The 15675-nt window shown below is 45.9% G+C and overlaps 1 protein-coding gene across 1 annotated transcript in view; it reads left to right on the top strand.

Annotated features, from left to right (window-relative positions):
- Positions 1 to 3978: 3978 nt before the first annotated feature.
- Positions 3979 to 15675, top strand: part of PDCD4 (programmed cell death 4) — a 241564-nt gene continuing 229867 nt past the window's right edge. The window contains exon 1 of the mRNA XM_069239401.1: positions 3979 to 4227. The gene's annotated coding sequence lies outside the window, so the exon portion shown is untranslated. The remainder of the gene's footprint in view (positions 4228 to 15675) is intronic.

The raw sequence follows: 15675 nt of genomic DNA, 5'->3' as shown, positions 1-15675 counted from the left end.
CGGATATCGTGGCCAGGTGGGCCCAGAGGGCTGTTTGTCTTTTGGGCAAAGCCAATTGTGCCATTTCAGGGGAGAGACGCCGATCTTTACTCATAAAAATCGACCCCAAGTTGGGGGAGTTGTCCAATTCAGAGGCAAGGTTGATCGCCCAGAGCAACTTATTTGGTGACGCTTTCGTTAAAGAATTGGGTAAATTTGTCACCACTTTTTCAGCGTTAGATAATGCCCAATCATCTCTCAAGATCTTCCCAGGCAACGTTTTTGCAAGGGTCGGAAGAGGTAGGGGTCGCTCCTCCGGCTGCCTCTCCCAGTAAGGCCCCATCTCAAACTATGGATACAGGAACAATAGCTGGCGGGATGGTCGCCAAGGCGCTTTCTACCCCAATCGGGGTAGAGGGAACTCTGGAATGCCCGCTGAGGGGTGAACGCCCCAGGAGGCCCTTTGGGTAAGGATTACCCTTTCTTCCCCTCAGAGTATAGGAGGGAGACTTTGGTTTTTCAGACACAATTGGGCGCGCATCACTTCGGACTCTTGGGTGTTACAGACCGTATCAGGGTTCCACATAGAATTCTGGGGAACACCAACCCAGGGACGACCACCAAGACCCCTGATTTTCTTGCCATTGGAGTCCGCTCTCATCGATGCAGAAGTGCACGACCTTCTCTGAAAGGGGGCCATCTGTTGGTCTGTCCTTGCCCCCAGGGGTTCCCTGAGCAATCTCTTTCTAGTACAGAAGAAGGACAAAGGGTTTTGCCCGTTATCAACCTCAGGGAATTCAACGAGTGGGTGATTTACAGGCACTTCAAGATGGAAGGTATTCATATGCTCAGAGACCTTCTTCTTCAAGGGGATTAGATGATCCGTCTGGACCTCAAGGACGCTTACTTGACGGTCCTGATATTTTCCCCCCACTGCAGATTCCTTCAATTCTTGTGGAGGGGTCAGGTATTCGAGTTTACGTCCCTCCCTTTCAGTCTCTCTTCTGCACTGTGGTGTTTCACCAAACTACTCAAACCGGTGGTGGAATACCTGCGGTCACGGGGATTCATCTAATAATTTACCTGGACGACATCCTTCTTATGGACCAATCTCAGTCACAACTCTTATCCAATCCGAACATGACTATTGCGCTTCTGCAGGCTTTGGGGTTTGTGAAAAACAAGCAGAAATCAGAACTTCTCCCTGCACAAGCAATGATCTTTCTGGGTTTTCGCATAGATTCCCAGTCAGCTTCCCTCAGCCTCCCATCCTCCAAGATCTCCAAGATCAAGAAGGAACTGACGAGGGTACTGAGACGCCACAAGATTTCTCTCAGGCAGTTAGCCTGAGTAGTGGGTCTTCTCTCCTCCTCGATCCAGGCCATTTTTCTAGGCCCTCTTCATTACCGGGCGCTGCAACGTTTGAAGGCACATCATCTCCATCGGAGTCTCACCTACTCCGAACTCATCTCACTTACTCAGGAGGCGAGAACGGAACTCCATTGGTGGTTGGAACACATGGAAGCGTGGAACGGCAGGGCCATCTTTGGTGCCTCGCCGGACCTAGTCATAGAATCGGACGCCAGTCGTCAAGGCTGGGGAGCACGATGCAGAGATGTCTCCTTCGGGGGATGGTGGACTCCGCAGGAACTCACCTTGTACATCAATTGCCTAGAGCTCCTGGCGGGTTCTTTTGCGATTCGGTCTTTGACTCGGGACAGGGTTTCCTGTGTCGTTCTTCTGAGGATGGACAATGTATCTGTGGTGCAGTACATAAATCACCTAGGGGGCACGTGTTCGAAGGCCGTTGCGGAACTGGCGAAAGATTTTTGGCATTTTTGCCTATAACACCAGATATCGGTGATGGTGGAGTATCTTCCAGGTTCTCAGAATTTTCTAGCAAACTCGAATTCCAGATTTCTGGGGGATTCCAGAAACTGGCAACTGGACAGTCGTTTTTCAGGCGCTGATGGAACGTTAGGGTCCTTGTTCAGTGGATCTCTTTGCGTCCAGGTAGAATGCCCAGTTACCGATGTACTTCAGTTGGCGCCCGGATAAGGGTGCAACAGCAGTGGATGCTTTCCTGCAGGACTGGGGGACCTATTTGGGGTATGCATTCCCCTCGTTTCTTCTGATCCCGAGGGTCTTAGCCCAGGTACGTCATCAGGGAGCTACAGTGGTTCTGATAACCTCACTTTGGAGGTCATAGGTGTGGTTACCATCTCTGCTGGAGCTCTCTTGCGATTTCCCTATCCTCCTCCTGATTTATCCGTCGATTCTCAGGGATCCTATGGGACCGTTTCACACACTGGCCCTTCGGGGACAACTTGCATTGGTAGCTTGGAAGATTTCCGGGCTCGTTGGGAAGACAGCCAACTTTCACAGGAGGCTGAAAGATTCATCAGACAGGCCTGGGCTCCAGGAACTTGCAACCAAGACAAGTCCGCCTGGCATTGATGGGCTCGTTGGTGTTTGGGAAAACAAATTGATCCCATGGGGCCCAGATTACTGATATCATAAATTTCCTCGCTGAGTTAGCGGAAACAGGTTTGTCTTATTGCTCCATAAACTCCTTTAGATCAGCCATTTCGGCTGGTCATCCCCCTCTCCACAATCGTCCAGTGGGGGAACATCCTTGGGTGTGCAAGGTGCTTAAGGGCATAAGAATTTCCAGACCTCCAAAACCTAGGTACTCGGAGTTATGGGATGTCAACCAGGTCCTCCACTTATTACTTTCCTAACCAGTATCTCTTTAGGAAAGAGCTGTCAGCTAAATTAGATAGTCTTCTGTGCCTCATTTCTTGCAAGAGGGTGTCGGATGTTAGGGCACTAGATGTCTCAGCAAGGGTATTTTCTCAGGAGGGGATCACCTTCACCGTATCCAGAAGAACTAAGTGTAATATCAGGTCGGTAACCTATCCAGCCTTTCCTCATGCACTAAAACTTTGTGTAGTAAGATGCCTTAAGACTTATGAGGAGGTGACGGCCGAGTTGCGGGCTCCCGGAGAACGCCAATTGTTGATTTCGATAAAGAAACCATTTAAGGCAGTCTCCTCCCCTTCCATAGCTAGATGGGTCAGATGGATCTTGGCAGAGGCACATACCAATGTACGAGTATTCGGGGCACACTCCACTAGGGGTGCCATGTATATATATTGTGTTATGGGAATTTCTCAATATTTGGTTGAATTATGTGCTAATGCCTTGTATATTTACATGACTTGGAAAAGTTGTCAATCAAACGTCGATTATTTCTTGTGTTCAGTTTCTTGAATTCGACTCTTCATCGGTTGAATATATGATACTTGTCTTGTAGGTTCAAAGGTGACAGCTACCTGAGAATGCTGGTTTCCCTCCGCAGCGAAGTTGAGGATGTCAGGAGGCGACAGGGGATTCTTATACTCGGACTCAGTCCCGGCGTTGAGTGGACTGTGGTTGCCATGGGAACGTGACCCATGGGCTTTATAGTTCGCTGTTTTTTCTTTATGAACTTTGAATTTGCTGTAATAATAAAGAGTGAAGAAAGCTGAGCATAATCCTTGGCTCCCTGTCCTTAATAGAATTGAAACTAACTTTCTTTATAGCTAGTAAATTTCTCATTATACATACCAAAGCCAGTAAACCAACTTTGTCTGCCATTTGTGTCAGTTGCCTGTTTACCTACATTTATATGATTGCTTGACCCACTTAGATGTGTCCCTAAATTTTACCTTTTGTCCTGAATTTTTACAGTCACTGTCCCGAATTTGCCTCCATGCCAGGTGGTCACCCTACTCACAAGGCATTGCAATTTCACACATAAGCACCCTGAAAATATCGAACAGTCAAACACATGCAAACTATAAAATTAACAAAGTTAAGCGGTACGTCAACAAAACGCAAAGGCGCGCAAGCGCACAAAATGAGCTATGCGCATGCTTGAAACAAACTGAAGAAACGCCACCGTCGTGTCACACATACACGCGCACGTCACTGTCGCAGCGGCGGCCGCGCTCACGCAGACGTCACAGAGGGAGGGCCCTCGCAGTCAAGCCGCACACCGGCCCTAAGCCCCGCCTCGCCACCCTTCCTGCCCCACTCCCGATTGGACTACCCTCGCCCTCCCACACAGCCTCTCACCCAATCCCCGGGCCGCTCGGCAGTGTTACTTGCTGGAAGGTGGACAAAATAAATAAAGCCGTCAAAACAAAAACAAACCAAGCGGAAGGGAGAAGAGACGCAGGCTAGAGCGGGGACTGGGCGAGGGCGGTAAGTGCTGAGGGTTGGGGGTGCTGTGAGAGAAGGGGCGGAGGCAGGTTCTAAGAGAACATTCTGGAATCCTGCGGTTGGTGTAGGGACGGGGAATGAGTCGCGATGGAGCAGCAGTTGCGCACGCAGTAAATGGCTGCAGCGCCTCAGCCTGGTCGCGAGCGTGCACCTTGCGCAGTGTGTTGGGCTGCCGACGCGGAACTTGAGCTGGATTGGAACTGTCACTGTATCTGCTAGCTCGTTTCCCTTTGGCATTTAAGATTGACTGCATCTAATCCTTGATACTTGAATCTCTGAACGGGTGTATGCGGGCAGTAGATCTTGGTATTAACTGTGTCCAAGTGTTAAACTTCGTGAAGCCCGTGGTTTCTTAAGATCTGACCTTGTCCCGATATATGTGATTTCTCTCAAAGCTTTAGTTTAGTTTGGTTTAGTGAGCCTTGAGAGGACCCTCAGTCTTCAATTTTCTCTGAAAGTAGACACGACGTAAGGGTAGATCTAGATGGAAGTGGTCTGGTGTGGCGGGTCAGGCAGCGGTGGAGATACATTAAAAAGTATGGGAACTGTAATTCTGAGTGCAATGGAGGCTGGGGTCAGTGAGCGTCGGACCATATCGAAGTCGCAACTATACAAAAGAAAATAATCTGTAACTGGTTTGTTGGTCTTTAATCCTGAGATATCTAATTGTGCACCTTTACTTTTCTTTCTGACAGTAGGCACCCTGTAAGTAGGCGTGTTTCTTGTTTTGCTGCCTGTCTCTCCTTCTGCTTCATAGTACAAGAGACTCCCTCCCTTCCACTTCAACTGAGACATCTCAACTTTTGAAATTAACTGACCCGGAATGACTGTCATTGAACATAATGTTGGGCAACTTTGGGCCGAATTAAAAAAAAAAAGTGTGTTCATCTCATGCCCCTCAGGTACCGCCCACTTTGACCTCTGGGCCCCAGTAGCTCAGTGCATGAATCTACTCAAAAAGCTGTTTAACTAAGTAGTCACACACTCAAATTCCTGCAGAATCACAGAGCCTTTCGCCATTCCGAGATCAATAAAAGGAGTACTTTTGAGTTGGGTAGCAAGAACTTTCTGTTATTCACTGCCAGACTGCCCCAATGGGTAAACGTGTGCTATACAAACGTAGTGGTTTAAATGAAAACAGAAAAGTGCAGGTACTCTGCATATGTGAGTACCTATTTACCACAGAGAGGTTCCACACTCTCTCTTATTAAGTGGCAGTGATAGTTTAGGATAATTAAGTATAGAGTAACCCACAACTTCTTTCATGGAGTTGAAGACCTTCTTTTTATTTGTTTATTTTTAGAAAAAGTCAGACATGGAAATCTCCATCAGACATGGATCATAGCCCCATCCCTCGCTATTGGCCATACTCTCGCTTCAATTCGGTGTAATTTTGATTGAGTTTAGTCAGAGTCCCAAATAATCTTATAGTGTAATTCTCTGTTATGAATGCACTTTTCTCTTTTTGTCACATCTCTTCATGCCTGTTTTCAGTCTTGGATTCCCATTTTCTTCACCCTCTCCCACTTTGTCATATATTCAACAGCTATAAAGCTACCCTACCTTTGAGAGGTTTATGTATATCTTTGAAATAAGTGCCCTGGTACCATCCCTGGTAAGCACCGCATGTTTAGAACTTCTGAAACCAACAATTTTAAGTCAAAACTTGTTGTCATTCCAGCATGAGCCACACCCCTCCCTAGTTAATGCACTTTTGGCATGGACCTGTGTCTTGTTTGTTTGTATCTTAGACTGATAAACAATCACTTGCAGCTTAGCAGCATAATAGTAGGGTAGGCACCTGGCTAATGGTTGGCCACCTTTGACTATTGTAATAATAACAAGAATACTATACTGGAAGTGTTTTTACAGACAACAGTTAATATAGCTGTGAGAAACTCAAATGGAAGGCCCTGGAAACACAGTATACAGAGCAGTGCATTCAGTTGTAGCCTCTCCTGAGGCATGCACTGTTGCTTGCAGGACATTTTGTTAACTAAAAAGGTCTTGGAGCCAGCCCACTGCTTACCATTCATTGACTTCAATGTCACATTTATTTGCTGACTTGAGAATGTTGTTTGCAAGTATGCTAATTTGTGGTTTTCAAGTAATGCCCCTGTAGTACCATATTAACTTGATGAGACAATGTCTCAGTAGTCAGGGCAAAGAACAGTGGAAAGAAGCGACAATGCTGCCTAGCTCCTGTCTCCAGTAGAAAGTGTTTTCACATGCCCCATTCAGTAAAGCAGAGACTGGTTGGGAAGTGTAACTTGCCATAACATTTTAAAGGAACCTAGGTCCAGTACCTTCTACTCTTGAGACCTCCAGGAAACTTCACCCTGCCTGATCAAAATCCCTTTCGGCATTGAGGAACAGTGGTGTAATTTGGAGAATTTCTTTAAAAACAAATTCTTCTCAGCTGAATGTATCCTCCTTCTTAACCCCTTCTGTGCCGGGGAAGTAATGGTTAGGTCCACCAGCACAGTGCTCCTGTGCTGAGAACGTAACCATTACGTCCTGGCACATGAGGGCTTCCCCCCCCCCCCCCCACCCCCCCCCACCTCCCACAAGACAGGGATCGAAGGGGAAGACCTTCCCCTTCCACCTCCGACCCCCCCCCCCACCCCCCTTCGTGACGTCTGATGATATCAGCACACGCAACCTCATCAGAGGCCACCTCCCCATAGCTTCCAGCGCGATCGGAAGAGAAATGCAAAGCATTTCTCTTCCGATCATGTGATGGGAGCGTGAGAGGCTTCAAAGGGTAGGAAAGGAATTTCCTTCCCTTTGAAGTCCCTCAGAGCATTTTAGGCTGCTGAAATGCCCACTAGACACCAGGGAGTTTTTGAAATAAGGAAATTGGCATAAGGGGATTGACCCCTTGGGCAAGGGTCGCTCCCCGGGGGGCAATTTATTTCTAGGCCTTTTCTGCCACCCCCAGGGGCAGATCTGCCTATTGTTAGGCTGATCTGCCCCAGGGGGAGTAGAAACCTCTAGGCGCCAGAGATCTTCTTCCTTTTTTTATTTTGTTTTAGAGGTTGGGAGCGACCCCTTTTGGCAAGGGATGCTCCACTAGGGGCAAAATTATATTTAGGCCATTTCTGCCAAGGGGGGCAGAAACCACTAGACACCAGGGAGTGTTTTATTTTAAGGCAAATTCAGTCAAGGGGATCGACCCCTTAGGCAAGGGTCACTCCCCAGGAGGGATTTATTTTGGGCCATTTCTGCCCCCCTGGGGGCAGATCGGCCTATTGTTGTTAGGCCGATCTGCCCCCAGAGGAGGCAGAAACCTCTGTGCGCCAGGGATCATTTTTATTTATTTATTTATTTATTTATTTTTCCTCGTTTTTTTTAGAAGTGGGGAGTGACCCCTTAGGCAAGGGTCGCTCCCCTGGGGGGCAAATTGTATTTAGGGTTTTTCTGCCCCCCTTGGAGGCAGATCAGTCTATTTTTATTAGGCCAGTCTACCCCCAAAAGGGGCAGAAACCACTAGACACCAGGGATTTTTTTTTTATATATATACTTGTGCATGAGGGGAGCGGTCCCTTGGGCAAGGGCCGCTCGCCAGGGGGGGGCAAAATATTTTTAGGCCCATCAGCCTATTATAATTAGGCATATATTTTTGTTAATGTTTACTTCTGTTTTTTATATATGGGGAGCGACCCCTTAGGCAAGGGTCGCTCCCTTTGGCCTATTTTTGTTAGGCCAATCTGCCCTAAAGGGGGGGGGGGGGGGGGGCAGAAAGCCCAACAGAGACCAGGGAAGATTTTGTTTCCAAAATAAGAGGGTGGGGGTATGGCTATACCCCCACCCCAAATAAATGGGGCCAAGGTTGTTATGCCCCCGATGGGCAGATAGGGCGATTACCCCTGATCCACATGCTGGGGTGGGGGGAACGGAGGGGGTGGGCAGAAAGTCTACTAGATGCCAGGGAATTAAAAAAAAAAAAAAAAAAAAAAAAAATGTGGGGTAGTGGCTACCAACCAGTATGGGCCTGGTTATGCCCCCACCCCAACTGAAGGGGGCAACAGTCTTTCAACTCTCCCCTGCACACTAAAACATCTTATCCCACGGTAAGCAAGAGGACATTTGATTATTTTGGGTTTTGGTTTTACATTTGGGCCATGAGAGCTTGGCTGTACTTTATGGATTTTGGGACGCTGCCATGTAGAAAAATCCACAAGACCTATACACATCTGAAAACTAAACATCTCAGTGATTCGAGTGTGGTGTGTTTCACATGCACCCGCACCATTTTCTTACCCACAATGCCTTGCAAACCTCCAACTTTGCTGGAAATCACACATTTTTCCCACTTTTTTGTGATGGAATCTGCAGTAATCCACAAAATTCATACCACCCCGCATTGTCTCATCTATACCGATTAAAATTCTGCAGCACTTGTCAGCCTAAAAATTTTTTTTTTTTCCAACTGCCCTTTTGGACCGGCTTTGGTTCCCCCTCAATTTCAACATGTTTTTGGCTTTTCCCTGTTACAAGCACTTGGCCCACCTACACAAGTGAGATATCCTTTTTACTGGGAGACTGAGGGAAACGTTGGGTGGTATGAAATTTGTCCTGGTGCGGTGATCCCACACAGAAATGTGGGGATTTGTTTTTTGTTTTTTTTTGTGTGTGTGTGTGCTAAATTTGAGGTTTGATGAGGATTCTGGGTAAGAAAACACGGAGGGGGTCTACGCAAGTCACACCTCCCTGGACTCCCCCGGGTGTCTAGTTTTTAGAAATGCCCTCCCCCCCCCCTCCCCCCCCCTCCCCCCCCCCCCTCCACCTCAAAAACAGGTCGTTTTGTATATGATCATTTTGATGTGTCCAGATAGTGTTTTGGGGCATTTCCTTTCACGAGCAGTAGGCCTACCCACAAAAGTGAGGTACCATTTTTATCGGGGGACTTGGGGGACATTTGTAGCTCCTCTCAGATTCCAGGAACTTTCTGTCACCGAAATGTGAGGAAAAAGTTTTTTTTTTTTTTTTTTAAGCCAAATTTTGAGGTTTGCAAAGGATTCTGGGTAACAGAACCTGTTGAGAGTCCCACAAGTCACCCCATCTTGGATTCCCCTAGTCGTCTACTTTTCCAAAATGCGCAGGTTTGGTAGGTTTCCCGAGGTGCCAGCTGATCTAGAGGCCAAAATCCACAGCTAGGCACTTTGCAAAAAAACAGGTCTGTTTTCTTTGCGAAAATTTAATGCTTCCACATTGTGTTTTGGGGCGTTTCTTGTCGCGGGCGCTAGGACTATCCACACAAGTGAGGTACCATTTTTATCGGGAGACTTGGGCGAACGCCGGGTGGAAGGAAATTTGTGGCTCCCCTCAGATTCCAAAACTTTCTGTCACCAAAATGATTTTCTTTGTTTTCTTTTTTGGGCCAAATTTTGAGGTATGCAAAGGATTCTGGGTAACAGAACCTGGTCAGAGCCCCACAAGTCACCCCATCTAGGATTCCCCTGGGTGTCTTGTTTTAAAAAAAAAAAAAATGGGCAGGTTTGGTAGGTCTCCTTAGGTGCTGGCTGAGTTAGAGGCCAAAATCTACAGCTAGACACTTTCCCAAAAACATGTCAGATTTCATTGTAAAAATGTGATGTGTCCATGTTGTGTTTCCTGTCGCGAGCCTTAGGCCTACCCAGGCAAGTGAGGTACCATTTTTATCAGGAGACTTAGGGGAACACAGAATAGCAAAACAAGTGTAATTGCCCCTTGTCTTTCTCTACATATTTTCCTTCCAAATGTAAGTGTGTAAAAAAGACATCTATTTGAGAAATGCCCTGTAATTCACATGCTAGTATGGTCACCCCGGAATTCAGAGATGTGCAAAAACCACTGCTTCTCAACACCTTCTCTTGTACTCATTTTGGCAATACAAAGGTTTTCTTGATACCTATTTCTCACTTTTTATATTTCATCAAATTAATTGCTTTATGCCCAGTATACAATTAAAACCCGTTGCAAGGTGCATCTCCTTTATTGGCTCTGGGTACCTAGAGTTCTTGATGAACCTACAAGCCCTATATATCTCCGCAACCAGAAGAGTCTAGCAGACGTAATGTTATATTGCTTTTGGACATATTACATCGCAGGAAAAAGTTATAGAGTCAAATGTGGAGAAAAATTGCTGTTTTTTTTTACCTCAATTTCAATTTTTTTATTTATTTCAGCTGTTATGTTCTGTAGGAAACACTTGTAGGATCTACACAAATTACCCCTTGCTGAATTCAGAATTGTGTCTACTTTTCAGAAATGTTTAGCTGTCTGGGATCCAGCATTGATTTCACACCCATTTCTGTCACTAACTGGAAGGAGGCTGAGAGCACAAAAAATGATTTAAATGGGGTGTATTCCAGTAAAATGCCAAAATTGTGTTGAAAATGTGGTTTTCTGATTAAAGTCTGCCTGTTCCTGAAAGCTGGGAAGATGGCGATTTTAGCACCGCAAACCTTTTGATGCAACTTTCAGGGGAAAAAACACAAGCCTTCTTCTGCAGCCCTTTTTTCCCATTTTCTTTTCTTTTTTTTTTTTATTAAACTAAATTGACACTGTATTTTGGCTAATATCTTGGTCTCCTCCAGGGAAACCCACAAACTCTGGGTATGTCTAGAATCCCTAGATTGTTTGGGGGGGAAAAAGGACGCAAATTTGGAGTGGATAGCTTATGTGGATAAAAAGTTATGAGGGCCTAAGCGCAAACTGCCCCAAATAGCCCAAAAAAGGCTCGGCACAGCAGGGGAAAATGCCTGGCAGCGAAGGGGTTAATTGTTGTGTATGTCTGTCATTCAAAGATCTGGATTGATATGGATGTATTAAGTCCAGAAGCATTTACTCTAGACTGGTTCACAAGATTATATGTTTAGTCCATTGTTTATATTTAGCAAAGTGTTTGATCTGTGCGAGAAGCAATGCCAAATGTTTTTTTAGCACAGAATAGTAGAAAATATGTTATTATCAATTGAATGTGTCCCCCTTTTTGGCTCGTAAATTAAAGCCTTTCTGTAAATAAACATTATTTTGTAACATGCCCTCTGAGTCAATCATTTTGCCACATATTAGAAATACATACGTATTGGAATTTAATTCTAAATTCCTACATGAATATTACACAATTAAATAGCATTATAAGCTGAAGCTCTGTTTTTGGCTCTGGTTATCACATTTGTTTTGGACAACCTGAAATACTATAGATCCCTTTGACTAAAAGGGTCTGACAGACGTAAAAGTATGTCATTTTAGTAAATCAGCCATTGAGGGGATAAAGACATATATACAAGCTTTTTCACATATTTCTATATTTGTATATTTTTTTTTTTAGTCCAACAGTTAGTTTTGTAGGAAAAACCATGAGCAATCTACAGAAATACCCTTTGCTGTATTTGAAATTTCATTTACTTTTCAAAATTGTATAATGTTTGGGTATACCCACGTGTTTCACCTGCACGTAGATACAAACCACAAAAAATAGGCTACATCGATGAACATTAAGAAAAATGCTAAATATTGTTTGTTTGTTTTTTCCCTTCAGCTATGCTTGTTCCTGAAAGCTGATATCAGGGCTACTTAGCACACCAAACTTAATGGCATTTTTTTTTTGTTGCAAAAAAATGTGCACTCTTGCTCAGCACTTTTTTGTGTATCTTTAATTTCCCAGTTCTCTCTAGGGAAATCCATAAAAATTGGATACGTTTTTAAAACTTTTGAAATTTGACACAAATTTGTCTTTGTACTTTTTGTGGAACGAAAAAGTTACAAAAGCGCTCAAATCCTCTTATTTTTATTTTTTTTCTCATTTTAAATTAAACCCTGGAAAAATTATTTTTGAAGTGTTTATGCCTTTCAACAACCGGCATCTCTGAAATTATTTTATTCTGTTTTCATTAACATCCATGTCAATCTCAATATTGTTTGATGATATAATGTAATTGCTAACCTTTCTTTAAGAGTATACCCGTAAGTAATCCTACGCAAACTCACATTCCCGCAGTAGATGATGACTACGTGCTTAGATTTTGAACTGTGCCATCTGGCAGCACTGCGTCAGTGGATACCTAGTTGGTTAGGTGTTACATAATTCCGAGATGTTCAGTATGTGTGGGACCGTAGAATGTGACTAAGTATTAACACAGTCAATTGCAAAGCAACCCAATGGTTTCTGTTTTTCTCAATTGCTGGATACAACTTAGATTCTGCTGGGACTGAGTTCTGAGCTATGCAAGAACAAACTATGCACCAACAACCCTCCAGCCTGGATCCTCCGAACCTTCACAGATCATGCACTGCTGGACCCCCCCCACTTCACCATGGACCCCGCTCCATCATGAGCAGCATCAACTCCGGAGCCTCTACTGATCCTGTCCCCACCACATTTTTAACAAAGCCAACACCTCCATCGCATCTGAGCTCTGCAACACTCAACTGTTCCAAAGAAATGGCTACCTGCCTGAGGACCGGAAGCACAGTGAGATCTTGAAGAAACCCACAGCCAACCCCCTGGATCTCAAGAACTACTGCCTCATCTCTCGGCTGCCTTTCCCAGCCAAGGTCATCGAAAAGGCCATCAGTGCACAGCTCCACAAACACATTGAGGATAACAACATCCTGGACATCTCCCAATCAGCTTTCAGGAGCAACCACAGCATGGAGACTGCCCTCCTCGCCACCGCAGATGACATCCCCTTGCTCCTCAACTGTGGCCAAACAGCAGCCCCCTCATCCTACTGGACCTGTTGGCCGCCTTTAACATGGTCTCCCATTTCACCCTCTGCTACAGACTCCACGCATCCGCATTCATGACAAGCCTCTACTGTGGATATGCTCCTTCCTGACCAACAGAACACAGAAAGTCAGACGCCCGCAATGCCTGTCCGAACCTAAGGAGATCAGCTAAAGAGTATCCCAGGGCTTCATCCTGAGCCCTATACTCTTCAACACCTACATGGCCCTGCTCGCATCCATCGCCGGAAGCCACGGACTGAACATCGCACTGACCGAAAAACTGACACCTACCAAGAAGAATTTCCACAACAGGATGGAAGCCATCGCTGCTTGGATAAAGGAGAGCTGCCTCAAGCCCAACTCGGACAATTCCATTGGCCTGGGTAGCGCAGATGAAGCAGCTGCATCGGTGGGGGATGCTGTCCCAGTAACACAATCTTTTCTGGACCAACTTTTTGGGGTCCTCTGGGAGGAACTTGCAACCCTTAAACAAGAAATAGCATCAGAAGTAAAAGATCTCAAAAGAGACAATTGGTGACTTAGGCCAGCCAGTAGACTCACTTGAACAAACACATGACTCCTGTGAAAAGAGGAAGTAGATAATCACTGTCGAACTACTTGAATTGAGAGATGGGAATTTGAAACTGCATTATCACGGGGAGGATTTGGATAACCGGTCTTGACGCTTAAACATCTGTATTAAATGGGTCCGTCTGCAGGGGAGTTTGGAGGACTTTGGTGTCCGTCTTTCACCATGTGGCCCCAAAACATAAGGATCACAATATAGTTCTCGAGAGGATTTAGAGGGAAGGCCGTCCCGCTGGCTCCCCTGGCCAGGCACAGGATATTCTTAATTGTCTGCACCATGATAGACATGAAGAGACCATACTGTGTGCAGTACGTGATAAAACTACTATGGAATTTGAAGGTCTCAAAATAGGGTTGTATCAAGACTTTTCATCAGATGATACAGCGCCATCGGTCCCTCCGCCTCTGATGGGCTTCCTCTGCAAGAAAGGGATCAGATATAGACTGGGATACCCCTTTCGCCTCCAATTTGTATGGAATAATGAGACAGAGTGTCTGCACCCTGAAGGAGACCCGTTGATGACAGATCTGCCGCCCTTCTCTGGGGACCCCTTGTCTCCGCTGCCAATGGGGAATGTGTCTTCCTTTGCTGTTGGCGCACACTGCTTGGCTCGCCCAAAGAAAGGGAAACTGCGCAAACCATTGGATGCAGAGAGTCACAAAGAAAGGGCTGCACTGATCTGCCGACTGCAGTGCCATGGCAGTGCTTTAGAGGCAGAAAGTGATCACTGATGTATTCGCACTTCAGAAATACTTTACAAAAGTTCACCTGCAACAAGTGCACCTTACTGTGGAGATTTGCTACCCTCCCCTGCTGGTGGTCTTGTGCTCTAGAGCAGTGTTGTCCAACCTTTTTATCTCCGCGGACCGGTAAATGTTTGGTAATTTTTCCGTGGCCCGCTTGGGAGGGCGCAATGCTCTGCGCCTCGGCCGCCCGCCACAGTGAAATGAAGTTGAAGTTCCTCGGGCGGCCCGGTGCCGATTGATCCACTGACCGGCACCGGTCCGCGGCCCGGGGGTTGGGCAACACTGCTCTAGAGGGCAGCCCTTCTGCTGTAAATTACACTTTTTCCAGCTGAGTTTCCCCCCCCAAAATTTGGTGATGGAGAGAACTCGGCCCGGCGACATGGACCCCTCGAGTTTGATTGTGTGTGTTCCCAGGCGGGGAGCCTCTTTGTTTTTCTATTCTTTGTCCCCCTCCCCCTCCCTGTGACGACTTAAGTGTGCTTGTACTCTTCACAAACAGACATTGGCATCTTACCTTAGGCCCCTTGTCTATGCAGAGGTTGAGATGCCATGCACTAGTTCCTCCCTAACACAAAGTTATTGGCTAACATAATTAGTATTAATGTTAGAGGTCTTAACGCCCCCGTGAAAAGGTTGGCCCTCCTCTCTCTTATTAGAGAGGCCAAATGCGACATTTGCCTCATACAGGAAACATATGTGCTCAGGGAAGTGCCTGCGATCCCGATGGTTTGACCGCCAATATCTCTCGTCTGGACCTAGGAAAAGGGCTGTGGTGACAATACTATTGGCAATGCACTTGCTGGGGAGAGTGATACAAACACATACTGAGATACCTGAGAGACTCCTCTCACTACAAATTAACATAAGGGAAGATAGGTTACATTAGCCAATCTTTATGGTCCTAATGACCACCAGAAATTCTTCCTCCGAAACTCCTGGGTCGAGTTCTTACTGCACCAGATATGGATATTAATGTTAAGTGGAGACTTTAACATTGTCCTGGACCCTAAATTAGGCAGATAATTCCAGAGACCTGGGCAAACTGGTGCACTGTCCCTATCCTTTTGACGATGGCTGCAGAGGTGAGGCTGACGGACATCTGGCGACAGACACTTCCGACAGCTAGATATTACACCTTTTTCTCTGCAGCACACCAAACGTAAACCCACAGACTTTTTTTTTTTCCTCACCTACCTGCTTATCACTGATGCAACATCTACCATAGGTTAGGGTAGCTTCCCTTTCAGACCAACCTTCGTCCCCAAGATCTTGACGCTTTAGCGCTAAGCTCATCATCTATCACAGTACACTCACAGAAGACTACGATGGAGACCTTTCTGGCCACAAATGACACACCAACTGCATCTACCACACTAC

The sequence above is a fragment of the Pleurodeles waltl genome, chromosome 6 (assembly GCF_031143425.1).
Source record: "Pleurodeles waltl isolate 20211129_DDA chromosome 6, aPleWal1.hap1.20221129, whole genome shotgun sequence".
Lineage (NCBI taxonomy): Eukaryota > Metazoa > Chordata > Amphibia > Caudata > Salamandridae > Pleurodeles > Pleurodeles waltl.
Note: the sequence above shows the minus strand (reverse complement) of the source record. Positions and strands in the feature narration are given on the sequence as shown.